Raw genomic sequence first — 13,629 nt, forward strand, 5'->3', positions numbered from 1 at the left:
TTGCTACTTAAGAGTTAGAAACTTCTACTATGAGGCCCTGAAATCCTGACTGGTGACTCTGCTGAGATTATTATTGCAGTTGGGGTCTTAATCATGCTTCAGCTCAATCACTCTCCAGCCTTATCCTCACTAACCACCTTATCCCAGAGTGAGGACTATTCCCTCATCTCTAAATTACAATTCCCTTGTCTTTCTCCCACTCGGACATAAGTAAGTAGATATGGCAGCTACATGCATACGGCATTAAAAATATGTGCTCTCATAGGTGAGCCTGAGACTGGACCCCAAGGTTCTGGATTCCTCTTCTGATTTCTTGTATTTCTTTTCCTGAATACAGGTGACTAAATAGCAATCCTGAGAGAGATGCTTCCAGTTTTGGCAGCTATCTTGTGAGGTTTTGAGGTCAGAAATTCCTGATTTGGGTGCTCATTCCTTAGATGTAGATGATTTTTGCAGGAAAAAATGATAAAGCAACTGAAAGGACTAATAAAGACTAAGACATGCTCTGATTGTTTAGCAGATATGAACATTGTGAGTCTCTCTGACAGCAAGATTCAACGAGAGTATCAACCATCCATTCTTTAGTCCTACAAAGTTGTCTTTACTTCTCAGTAGAGTATAATAAGAATGATAAATTAGTGCTTTATGTTCCAAGTATTTGTTACTGTGTGCTTATGAGCCCTTTGTATTTTAAGCATTTTTGTGATGGAGAAAGTAAATAACTGTTCCCTACATGAAATCCATTTTGTCCACTGATTATGTAGAAGGAAATCTGTTGATCCTTTTTAGGGGAGACCCTAAACACGAGGCATACTTTGACTTCATTTAAGAGATTATCCCCAGAACTCCAGGGAAAATGTCTAAGGAGCAAAAGAGTATGAGGAAAACCTAACTTCCCTCTTTTAGAGCTCCTCTAGGACTGAACCCAGTCTGTGTGAGTCTGAAGTTTGAGCTGTTTTGGTGAGGAAGCTCCTCCTGATCCATGGAAAACAAACCCCCCTTTCCTTCCTTCCTTCCTTCCTTCCTTCCTTCCTTCCTTCCTTCCTTCCTTCCTTCCTTCCTTCCTTCCTTCCTTCCTTCCTTCCTTCCTTCCTTCTTTCTTTTTTAGCTTTTTGGAGGGGGAAGGCAGGGCAATTGGGGTTAAGTAACTTGCCCAAGGTCACACGGCTAGTCTTTGTTTTAAGTGTCTGAGGCTGGATTTGAACTCAGGTCCTCCTGACTCCAGGGCAGGTGGTCTATCCAATGCACCACCTAGCCACCCCCTTCCTTCTTTCTTTCTTCATTATTTTACATTATGAACTCCAAATTCTCTCCCTCCCTCCAACCCTTCTCCCACCCATTGAGAAGGTAAGTAATATGATATCAATTATGCATACAAAGTCATGCAAAACATATTTCCATATTAGCCATGTTGCAAAAAAAGAGGCAAGAAAATATTTAAAAGTGAAAAAGTATGCTTCAATATGCACTCTGAGTTCATCAGTTCTGTCTTTGGCTATGGGCAGCTTCTTTTCCCTCATGGGTCCTTTGGAATTGTGTTGTATCATTGTATTGATCAGAGTAGTTAAGTCTTTCACAGGTGATCATTATTACAATATTGCCGTGACTGTGTACAATGTTCTCCTGAAAACCCTTACTTTTTCTATAAATCTCAACTTTATTAATTATTTTATCTAATTATGGAGCTTGAGAGTGACTTGAGCATTCCTTACTCATTTATTTACTGACTTACTTACAAAACCCTTCACTCCCTATAACCCCATGAGCTAAATTCACAAATAATATGTGGGTGAATCAATGATCTAACTGTTTATATCCAAGTCACCCAAGTAATCATTAACTGGAATTTAGCTATCTCTCTGTCCTCATTACATATACTGGAACATTTTACACTGGTGCAATAGATATTCTGAAAGAAAGTGAACCATGAACATTGACATGGTATGATGCTCTTTGTCAAAAAACAGTAGAGACATCTTTAGAGTGTTTTCAACTGCCCAGAATTAGAAAAATACACACACATACACATATATATGTATGTATGTATGTATTATAATGTAGAAGCCACTGGAAATTTTTAAAATTGCTCATTGGATTGTTTGCATCTCCAGCCTTATGGTTGGCATTCCATGCATGCATCTGTAGATGATGATGTTGATGATGATGATGGTAATGATGGTGATGATGATAAAGGTTTCTGGTTAGTCTCTTTGGTAGCTTACTAATTAATACTGGTGCTTTCAGATCATATTACCATGTTCATTTACTCAGCTGCCCAATTGTCCCAACTCTGCTCACTCCACACAGTTCCAGAAAGGCAGGTATCCAACCATCTAAGGTTGGCCGGGAATGCCTGGCACTGACTGGGTAGCTCCACATTTTGTGTGTATGCACTTACAAAAGCTGTATACTTACTTTGAAGTATGAGAGATTGTTTTTAAAAATTTTCTGAGACTAAGAACTTATTGAACTTTAGAACCTTTTACTGGGACTTGTGGAATAATCTCCAAAGTAGAGATAGGAGAAGAGGAGTCTTTTAGATAGTGCAGATTTCCATCTGCAGGACATTATTTAGACCATAAGTATGGGAAAGGAGAGTACCAGAGCATGGTTAAAATGCCCTTTTCAAAACCTTCAGGATCACATGATTCTACTCATGGAAACTTTGGAAATAAAGAGTCATTTGTGACCCAAAAGCTGTATTGCAAGGCCTCAATCCCAAGTGCTAAATGTATCATGTTAAAAATAGAAACAAACAACTTCCTCTGAACTTACTACATGCATTTTTTAATACTTAACTCATACAGGGAGATCAGCATGTCTATTATTAAAAAACAGAAAAGAAAAACTCAAGGTTAGAATGCTAATTTGAACTGAAGTGCTAAACATAGTGGGAAGATGATTCAAGACAAATATTGTACATGGAAAGGATGATTCTCCCCTGAGCAAGAAAATAATTTAATAAAACTCAGTGTATTAACAAAAAAAATCTCTACGAGAACATTAAAAATGAAAGCCTGGTAAAGTGATAATGGAGAGGACTCAATGGGAATTTTTAGATTTGGTCTATGAATTATTTAGATACAGAAGCTCTCAGCAGTTGCTACAAAACTTGAAGAGGCAGCAAGTGTCACTAAGAAAAAGAGGGGAAAATAAAGCACATAGTTAGGATTTTACTTCTGAAGTCTTATGATTAATATCATGTGAAAATATGGGAAACATGATTTTTAACGATTGTCATGTTTGTTGCCTTCCAGAGAACAATCAGCAGATTTTCGCAATAGAATGAGAGAATCTTAATGCTAGAAGGAAACTTAGAAGTCAAGTCCAACTACTTTCATCTACAGATAAAGAAACTGAGACTTTTGGGGCAGCTAGGTGGCACAGTGAATAGAGCACTAGGCCTGGAGTCAGGAGGACCTGAGTTCAAATCCAGCCTCACACACTTGACACACTTACTAGCCATGTGACTTTGGACAAGTCACTTAACCCCAATTGACCTTCAAAAAAGCAAAAAAGGAAAAAGAAACTGAGATTTGGAGAGGCCAAGTGATTTGCCCAACATCATGCAGGTGCTAACAGAGGTGAGACATTAACCCATATACTTTAACTGCAGTCAATCCAGGCATGAGGTTTTAACAGCTTTAAGCAGGGTGGTGTCAGTGGGAATGAAAAGGGCTGGATAGAGATCTCATATGATCATTCTATATCATCTGAATAATTTTCTCTTCCCTCTACCTTTGAAAATATGCAATGTGTCCTTTGAAATTGGAAAAGGGAGAAATCCGTGTATCTTGACCCATTATCATTTAGTTCTTGCTCCAACTAGGTTTTTGAAGTACTATTTTTGAAGTACCACTGAAGTACCATTCCCAATTGGTTAAGTGGTCAAAGAATATGAACAGGCAGTTTTCAGAAGAAGAAATCAAAGCTGTCTATAGCTATATGAAAATAAAATGCTCTAAAAGTTACTATTGTTTAGAGAAATGGAAATTAAAACAATTTTGAGGTACCATGTTATACCATCAGATTGACTAACATGACAGAAAAGGCAAATGACAAATTCTGGAGGGGATTGAAAAAATATGTACACTAAAGCATTGTTGGTGGAGTTGTGAACTAGTCCAATCATTCTGGAAAACAATTTGGAACTATGTTCAAAAGGCTATAAAACTGTGCATAGCCTTTCATCAAATAACGCCACTTCTAGGTCTGTATCACAAGGAGATCAGAGAAAAAGGAAAAGGCTTCTATGTACAAAAATATTTATAGCAATGCTTTTTGTGGTGGTGATTAAGAGAATTCCCATCAATCAGAGAATAGCTGAACAAGTTGTGGTTTATGATTGTGATGAAATACTGTTGTACTATAAGAAAGTATGAACAAGATAATTTCAGAAAAACCTGGGAAGTCCTATATGAATTGATGCAGAGTGAAGTGAGCAGAACCAGAAGATCATTGTGCATAGTAAGTGTAATATTGTAATAATGATCAAATGACTTAGATACTTTGATCAATGATCCAAGACAATTTCAAAGAATTCATGATGAAAAATGTTGTTCACCTCCAGAGACAGAACTGATGAACTCTGTGTGCAGATTGGAGTATATTTTTTTACTTTATTTTTCTTGCTTTTTTCTTGAAACATAGTTAATATAGACATATGTTTTGCACGACTTCACATGTATTATTAACACATTGCTTTCCTTGTCAGTGGGTGGGGGAACGGCTGGAGGAAGAAAATTTGGAACTCAAAAAAAATTTTTTTTAAAGAATGTTAAGGGGAGGCTAGGTGGAGCAGTAAATAGAGCACTGGCCCTGGAGTCAGGAGGACCTGAGTTCAAATTTGGCCTCAGACACTTAACACTTACTAGCCATGTAACCTTGAGCAAGTCATTTAACCCCAATGTTTAAAAAATTAAATAATATATTGATTTTTTAAAAGAATGTTTTCAAGCAAGTATAATCACAGGTGCATGACTTGGAGAATTATTCAGATGATAATGTTAAAGAGAATCGTGGAGATGATATGTCTTAGTGACAACTCTGAAAGGGAAACAATATGTTAATACAGTTAAATATGACACCAACTATAAGTCATTCAGAGTTTCTGAAAGCAATAATGGAGTGGAATGATGTGGCCAATATTTGGGTCAATACTGTATATTTATTGGTAATAAAAGATAGCCATCCAGCCAGTCAGTCCTGTCCATCAGTCCTTCCTTCAGTCAAGTCTTTTTTTTTAAGCAATTGGGGTTAAGTAACTTGCTCAAGGTTACACGGCCAGGTGTTTCTGGGTGGGTGCTAAGTGTCTGAGCCTGGATTTGATCCCCCAGGTCATCCTGACACTGAGGCCGGTGCTCTTACTTGCTGTGCTACCTGGCCTCCCCCAGTCAAGTCTTTAAAGAGTATCTGAGATGCACAAGGAACAAATTACTTCAAATGGGCCATTGCCATGAATTTGCATTGCATCATGAAAGTCAGTGGAGCCAAATCCCTCAATGACAACTATTCTGAAAACACAAGATCCTGGAGAGAGTATGGTAAGGTTTCTGAACTTCCTGAAGTCACTGTGGAGTTAGGGCTACTGGCAGGGTCTATGACCCAAGAGCATAAACCTTCACCTACTTCTTAGGTCCTTCATTGTAATAAATAATAGACAGCAGCATATATTCAAGCAAGCTGCCTTGCATGTCATAAAAAGTACCATTGCCCCCCATAACTATTAGCTATATATGCATTTTCCTGCATACATGAGGACATTTGTCATTGCTGTTCAGTTGTGTCTGACATTTCATGACCCCATTTGGGGTTTTCTTGGCAAAGAATTGCTATTTTCTTCTCCAGTTCCTTTTACAGATGAGGAAACTGAGGCAAACAGAACTTGCCTAGGGTCACATGCTAGCAATATCTGAGGTCACATTTGAACTCAGGAAGATGAACCTTTTTGACTCCAGGCCCAGCACTCTATCCACTGTGCCACCTAGCTGCCCTCATGAGGATACATAAAGGCACAAACCACATGGAGATAGTAATGCCAGGTACATTGAGTACTGTAGCAGATAGCTTTACTAAGGCCAGAGGCTAAGAAACTTTGGTGCCTTCTTGACCTCATCCTCCATCTTACAGAGTATGTCCAGAGGACTTCAAAGTCATGTCATTTGGTTTAGTTCAAGGACTGAGGATGTTCAGTCTGCAGAAGAAAAGAACTCAAGGGAAGACCCATGATGTTAGTCTCCAAATGTTAAAACGGTAATGGAGGAGAGGTCTATTACTCTGAATAACCCCCCAAAAGAGAAACAATTATGAGGAATGATGGGGAAACAGATTTTGGCAAGTTAGGAAGAATTACTAATATTTGAGTTGTCCAAATAATAGATAGGTTGTCTTAAAGGCAATTTAGGGGCAATATTTGTGGTGTAAAGAATACTAGATTTGGAGTAAGAGAAATGAAATTCAAATTGTAGCCCTACAATTTAATTAACACCTATGTGATTGAAGGCAGTTAATTTTAACTTCTTTGGGCCTCAGTATTCCCATCTGTAAAATGAGGGATTTGGACAAGATGATTTCTAAGGTATCTTTCAATTCTAAATCCTAAGGGGGAGTTTCAACCCTGTCTCAGTCAAAAATAACTCTCCCACCCTTTCACACACACCCCCACTCACACTCAATTCTTAAAATTGCACCAATTAGAGTTTGGAACTTATAAATACCTCTTTTTTTAAATATTGATATGTCTTGTTTTCAATAACCTTCATTTCTGTATATATCTCTTCTCTCATGACAGACTTTAAAAAGAGAGAAAGAGCAATTCAGCCAAACCAGACAACAAATCAACCAAGCCTAACAGTGTATGCAATATCCCACAACCAGAGTTCTTCACTTCCCCAAAGAAGGGAATGAGGTACATTTTCTCAACTTTTCTCCAGGTTCATTGTCATTATAATTTTTTTGTTCTTTCCATTTACATCCTAATAGTCATTTTCATATTGTTTTCCTGGTTCTTTTTACTTCATCTGGGGCCAATTAATGTTTTCTCAAACTTCTTTTTTTTTTAATTTTCTTTTCTTATGATGCACTGAATAACATCAACAAACAATCCAATCTACAAAGAACAAAAAAAAGAAGCTTGAATAGGAAACTATGAATTTCTGTTACATTTAGTTTGCTTTTAAAGAGTAAATATTTAATTTAATAAAATAGTAACAAAATCACTCTTTTGTTTTATCCCCTTTGAACTTTTTTGTTATTTCTGTATATTTTTTATATTTTATTAAATGCTCTTTCCAGCTCTACCTGTTTTACATTTCTATCACTCCCCACTAATGTATGTCTACTTCTTCCACTAGAAGACCTTCCTTGTAACAAATAAAGTGGTATGGGAAGCTTGGGAAAGGAAAAGAAGGTTGGGAACATGTGTTGGAGGTAGGCTTGCTGTAGTTAATCTTTGAAGAGTTAAATGGTTAACGTGTAACAGTAAGGGCCCAATTGAGATGGAATAGCATAAATCCATAGAGGACCTTGTAAGCACAGTTGTATCACTTTCTCCAACAACAACATGAAGAAAAACATGAACAGGAACAGAAATGGGATTTTAAGATAGGATGAGAAGATCAAAACTGCATAAGGAGACAAGTGAAACCAAGACTGTGGAGTGTATTGAAAGAATAGGGAGGGATGGGAGGAGGGTCAAGAGATCACAGGGAGGAAAAGAATATGTTTAGGAGGAACAAGGCTGAGAGAGATTATAAGCGGTAATAAGTAATTAATAAGTGATTCGTATATTATAAGTGATATCATATATATAAGTGATAGTAAGATCAAGGCTATGACAATCCTTTTGAGTGTCTGAGCCAGCATGAAAAGATAAGTTAAAATAAGTTAATAAGTTAGGTTAAAAGATAAGGTGGTTAAAGGATGCTGATGAACCAGCAAGCCAGGATACTCAACAAGACATTGATGTTTTTTGAAGTCCTAGCATGGGGTTAGGGGTGGAATGGAAGATTCTGAGCCACATTCTGAACTCTTTGAGAAAGGAGGGAGAATGACCTGGAAGTCTGTTGTCCAGTCATTTCAGTTATGTCTTGGTGACCCCATTTGGGGTTTTCTTGGCAAAGATACTAAAGTAGTTTGCCATTTACTTTTCCAGTTCATTTTATAGATATGGAAACTAAGGCAAACAGGGTTAAATAATTTGACCAGGGTTGCACAACTAGGCAGTGTCTGAGGTCAGTTTTGAACTCATAAAGGTGAGTCTTCCTGACTCTAGGCCCATCACTCTACCCACTGTGCCCCAGGAGGTGGTAGGTGATTATAACAAAGATCTGAATGCTCAAAGGAGGATAGATCTCTGAGACGTTGAGGCAAAGGGGAAAAGGCCTGGAAATGGGAGTGAGAAGCATCCCTTTTCCTTTTCTTTGTCCATTAAGTTGGGGTGTGAGAAAAGAATGAGACTTCAGAGGAGAATTCAAGATAAGAAAGGCCTAGGATGCAACATCTTCTGCAGTTTCAGAAGATATAAAGTGTGAAGAGCAAAATCCAGGATGAAAGGGTGATATTGTTAATAATAGTGCAGGACATCAGTGATCCGACCCTTGAGGGTCAGGGGCAGCCGGGCCTTACCTTCCTTGGCACTTCGTGCGCAGCAGGACATGGGCCAGCCACGTTCTCCAAGAACGGAGTCACAAGCCAGGAGGGTCAAAGAGTAGCAAGACTTTATTCAGCAGCTTCTTTTGCAATTACATCTTAACTCCTCACTCCTCTTTGAGCTTCCCTACTTTTATCACCCTCCTGCCCCCCTTTTCCTGAGGCAGAAGTTGCCATGGCGCCAAGTCTGAGCTAAACCCAAGGCCACAAGTCGGGAAGTGACCGAGCTCGTCCTGGAACAGAGCATATCTCACAGAACATCTGAGTCTCTTCCACAGTGCTTGCTTCAAGACTTTATCACTGCAGAGTCAGCATGTTCCGGGTCTCATGCCTCCAGGGGAACTGCACATACACCCCCTAACACATCAGGAAATGGGAGGGGAGATAGAGGATTTTATGAATCATAGGGCTAAGGTGAGTAGAGATGAGACCGTGCAGAATGGTAGGAATGGGAAAGTCACATCCAACTCAGTAGACCTTTCCTCTGAATCTCAAAGATATGGGAAACAGAAGGTAAGAATTTACGCATCAAAGTATTGGAGGAAAACCAGTTGATCAGGTGTTCCCACCCTCCAGGGACCTTTAATGAATGAACACAGAATCTGTATGTGGCAGTGGCGGTAGCTTCCCTGATTAGTCATTCCGAATACAAAAACAAATACCTAGATAGGTAGGCAATAGGCAGAATTGTCAAGAAATTCTTCCCAAGCCACTATATTAGTAATAACAAATGTGCCAATCTCCCAATGATGTTGAATTCACAATTAAACCCATTCCCCTGTAGCCTTATCTCAAAATAGTGGGACATGAGAAATGTACAGAAAGTGCCCCAAGCATAGAGTTACACACTTCTATATTTTAGTAATGTAGAGTCCCTGGTACTCTTGGTGCCCTAAAGGTTTAGAACCATGAATTCCTTCCAGAGCAGACCCTTGGCTGCTCCTGATGTCCTAAGACCCCATAGAGGTAAATGACTGAAATATTGATTTAATTCCTAGGGCCTGTGCTGAAGTCAGGCTCTGTGCTGTCTTTGTCACCTTATCCCAAGAAGAGATAAGAAAAGGTACACACAGAAGACACCCCACATATAGAACAGACACTCAGTTTCCAATCTCTGAGTCTCAGAAAGTACAGTTGATGCCAGCACTTTTGATCCTCTGAGGCTGTGGTCAATGAGGCCTAGGAGGTCTGCTCCCTTTGGAGCAGGTTCTTTATGCTGTTTCGGTCAGACTAAATCATTATTTCATAATTAAGCTCCCTTTCCAATGAAATGTAAGTGAATAAACTCATTGATTTCACGTCTGGTATGAACAACTCATACCACCATGTATGAAAAAGAATGAAAGTATTTGACAAGGGTACCAGGTCCCCATGATTCTAGAAATTTCAATGAGGTAATTGATAATTTACAATTATTATTTGATAAGTAAATTTGATCCTGTAATTAATCCTGTAATAAAAAAGTGTGAATCTTAATATAAGTCCTCATGACATAGTATTCTTTTTGGTTATATGAAATGCCATATTGTCTCCAGTTACAAGGGCTGGAAGAGCTATGCAAGTGTCTGTTGTTAGTCAGGGACACTAGTTGGAGTTTTTGTTGTTGTTTTTGGCCTTTTGGAGGGCAATTGGGGTTAAGCAACTTGCCCAAGGTTACACAGCTAGTTTTTTTGTGTTAAGTGTCTGAGGTGGGATGCAAACTCAGGTCCTCCTGACTCCTGGGCAGGCGCTTTACTCACTGTGCCACCTAGCCACCCCTCTAGTTGGAGTTTCTTGATCCCACCTTCTACTGTTGCCTCTGGTTGACTGCCTCTAGCAGTTACTGAGGTCATGAATTACACCTTCCCCCATGAGCATGCCCTCAGGAAAAAAAATTGTGTGATTGTGATGTGTAAAGTGTGTGAGAGGAGCATATAAGTACTAGGGATAGTTATTCCATTCACTTTATTCTATTCATTGTACAGTTGCTGTCATAGTTTGTTCTATGTTACAGCTGAAAGTCCAGTTGGGAGAGCTTAGGTTGCTGGACTGCAGAGCAGAACATGGGACATTTGAATTCAGTTGTCTGGTTAATCACTTAGAGATATAAGAGATATGTAGATGGCATGTGTGTAAAGTGCATATACATCTGCCCAATTCAGCCTGTCTCGCCATGTATGCTGTACGGACTAGAAACTGGATTTATGCTGCCGGTTTGCAATATTGCCTGCTGCTTTCCTGTTACTACAGAGGGGTCTATAAAATAGTATAGACTTATGGGTCTCGAGTATGCAGCAAGATTCACCCAATAACCGGCTAACAACAAAAGAAGTAAGGTATGGAAGGAAGCTGAGGTCAGTGAGGGCTGCCGGTTTCCAGCTCTTTCTCTCCGCTAGAGGCTCAGTCTGGGCAGTTGGGTGTGGCCAAGGGCATCCTGGAGAGCTAAGGGAGAAGCGTCACGAATCACCCTGGGGCTGTCAATGAACACCTGCTGCTTTTGTGTCAACCAGTACGAAAAATCTGACTTAAGGACTAAGAGCAAGGATGAGGGGGCGAAGCTACTAGTCACTGTGTGGGGTTGGGGGGTGAGGGGGTTGGGAGGAAAATGTCCCTTTATATTTTCTAGCTGCTACACAAAAGTGGCCTCTTTCAACGCCGGCACTACAATCTTGACAGTCTTTCTATCCCTATCCGGACCAAATATTTCAACCATCCCTCTCACGAGACCTTAATCAATTTTTAAATGTTTCAGGTTTCTATTTGTATCCGTCCTTTCCCCGTCAGGGCTAATCCTATATACGGTACACAAAGTTGTCAGGTAGCGTAGCATTTAGAGTTGAAAAGGACATTGGAGATGATTCCATTAAGCGACCTGCCTGGGTACACAGGTATCCACCAGCAGAGGCAGAAATCGAACTCAGCTTCTGTGACATTGAATACACCAGAACCTTGCCTCTAGCGAATATGTGTAAGTCCCTCCCCCCTCCCCAAATGTGCTAGGTTCCTTCTGCCAAAAAGAAAAAAAGTTCACAAAGCAAGTCCCAGCCGCAGAGCCCTGACCGCCTCCAACAGTGGGTCCTGGCACATGATTTATCATCTTCTTGGTTCTGGACAGCCTTGGGGACCCAAGGGCTAGGTAGCTCCTCTGGTTGCTGCTGCTGAGGGACATTGCACACAGATAGCAACCAATGGTGAATAACTAATAACTGTTCAAAACCCAGGGTCCTATACTCCCAGATGCGGTTCCTGCACAGTTCAGTTACTTCCCTCCAAGTAAATGCCAGTTCCTATCCCTCCTTTTAAAAAAAATACAATCTCATCTCTGTGAGCTGCCACCCTGCACTTTAGCTTCCCGGGGTTGCCCCTTTAGTGACCCTCCCTCCCTCTCCTAGCTTCTGATCGTGCGCTGCTCTCCGCCCCCACGGTCCACCTCCGCTCTCCACGACTCTCTCCTTCTTTCTCGTATTCGCTCTTCATGCTTCCCTAGCACTGCAGTAGAGGGGGGAGGAGGAGGAGGAGGGAGGACTGCATAGTGAAAGCCCACAGCCACTTTCCCGCCCCTCCTCTCCTCTGACACACTCACGGGCTCCTCAGGGAGGATTCACCACTGCACAAGCTGAGAGCGCGAGCAGCCGCAGGAGAGGCAAAGGGAGAGAGAGAGAGAAAGAGAGGGGGAGCCCTGGGGAGGGAGCGGGACAAGGCGACAAGAGCAGCAGCAGCAACAACTGCTGCACCTCGATCAGAGAGAGGGTGGGAGTTCCCTCAGCTTCGGAGCGGGTAAGTGAGAGAAGGAAATTCGGGACACAGTGGAATTGCTGCCACGAATTCATTTTGCCCTCTTCTTTACTGGGAATTCCCAGGTTGCAGTTTGGGCAACTTTTTCAGGTTTACCGGGGGCCAGGCTTTGGAGAGGTTCAACTTTTCCCGGCACACACTCATGCACACGCCAGCATCTGGGGTTGCCAGTCCTGAGAAGTAAGTAATCTGGTTCCCGGGCTTACATTGGAAAAGAGGTAGAGACAGGTGAGGGACGGGGGCAACAGCTACAAGGGGCAGTGTATAGCGAGTGCCTACATTTACGTTGTTGATAGGTAAACTGAGGATGACAGAAGGGCTCTCCTAGGATTCTCCCAGGGCTAAGGTGGGGATGGGGGGTGGGGAAGAGACGGTATAGTACTAGTAGTTTTCTGGACACTGTTATAGGTGGGTGTCACTTTAGCTTCCTCTTGCCCAAGAATCTACAGTGCTTCTTTTATCACGGGCAACGGAAAGAGGGCTAAAGGAAATAGAACCCCGAACCCCTCCGAAGTTGCTCCTTCAAGCCGCTGGGTCAACATTTTTGTGGGCAAGTGGCTTCTGCGGACGTGGGTGGGAGAGTGGTAGGTAGTAGGCGTAGCTCTGGCAGGACTCATCTAGCTCAGACTGTACAACTCATCTTTGTAAAGAAAACCTTGAAAGTAATAAGGAAGTATAAAAGCCATCTTTGTCCTATGCCCGTCTGACTTGGAAATACCTGTAGTGCCCAGCAAATGCCTCTAGTAAGGTGTTTGCACCGCACCCGCCCTTCCTCCTTGTTGCTTTCCCAGAAGCGCTCCCACCGCCCTTGCTTCCCTTGTTTCGATTCCCCTCTTTGGAAATGGAAAGACTCTTCTCTGGCGCGTATTTGGTTGTTGGCTTGGGGTTGACCCACTCGGGGTTGGACCAGTGGGACTGCGGTAGTGGGTGGTGAAAGTTAGGCGCCAAAGTGGAGGTGGAGCGGGGACCATGCTGCAGAAACAGAAGCGCTGCGCTAGCAAGGCTGCAGCGATTCCAGCAGACTTCTGCAGGAGTTCACTTAGCCTGTAGTGGCCACCCCATTCCATTCCCCACTCCCCTTCTCCCATGGGTAGAACAGGGTGAGTCATGCGATCCAGGGCTGCTGCTTTGACAGCTGGGAAGGAGGATTGAGTAAGAGAATGTGTGTGTGTGTGTGTGTGTGTGTGTGTGTGTGTGTGTGTGTGT

At 41.6% G+C, this 13,629-nt stretch overlaps 1 protein-coding gene across 2 annotated transcripts in view; it reads left to right on the forward strand.

The window, feature by feature from the left end:
- The first annotated feature begins 12,125 nt into the window (after positions 1 to 12,125).
- The window catches only part of SV2C (synaptic vesicle glycoprotein 2C), a 280,802-nt gene continuing 279,298 nt past the window's right edge, over positions 12,126 to 13,629 (forward strand). Inside the window, exon 1 of one of the 2 annotated variants that reach the window (XM_069096255.1) lies at positions 12,126 to 12,405. The gene's annotated coding sequence lies outside the window, so the exon portion shown is untranslated. Of the gene's footprint in view, positions 12,406 to 12,430; positions 12,604 to 13,629 lie in introns of those variants that run through there. The other variant, XM_069096256.1, reaches the window with a different exon arrangement.

The sequence above is a fragment of the Petaurus breviceps genome, unplaced genomic scaffold, assembly GCF_028583685.1.
Source record: "Petaurus breviceps papuanus isolate PSGF00001 unplaced genomic scaffold, PetGlider_PUasm1.0 229, whole genome shotgun sequence".
Classification (NCBI taxonomy): domain Eukaryota; kingdom Metazoa; phylum Chordata; class Mammalia; order Diprotodontia; family Petauridae; genus Petaurus; species Petaurus breviceps.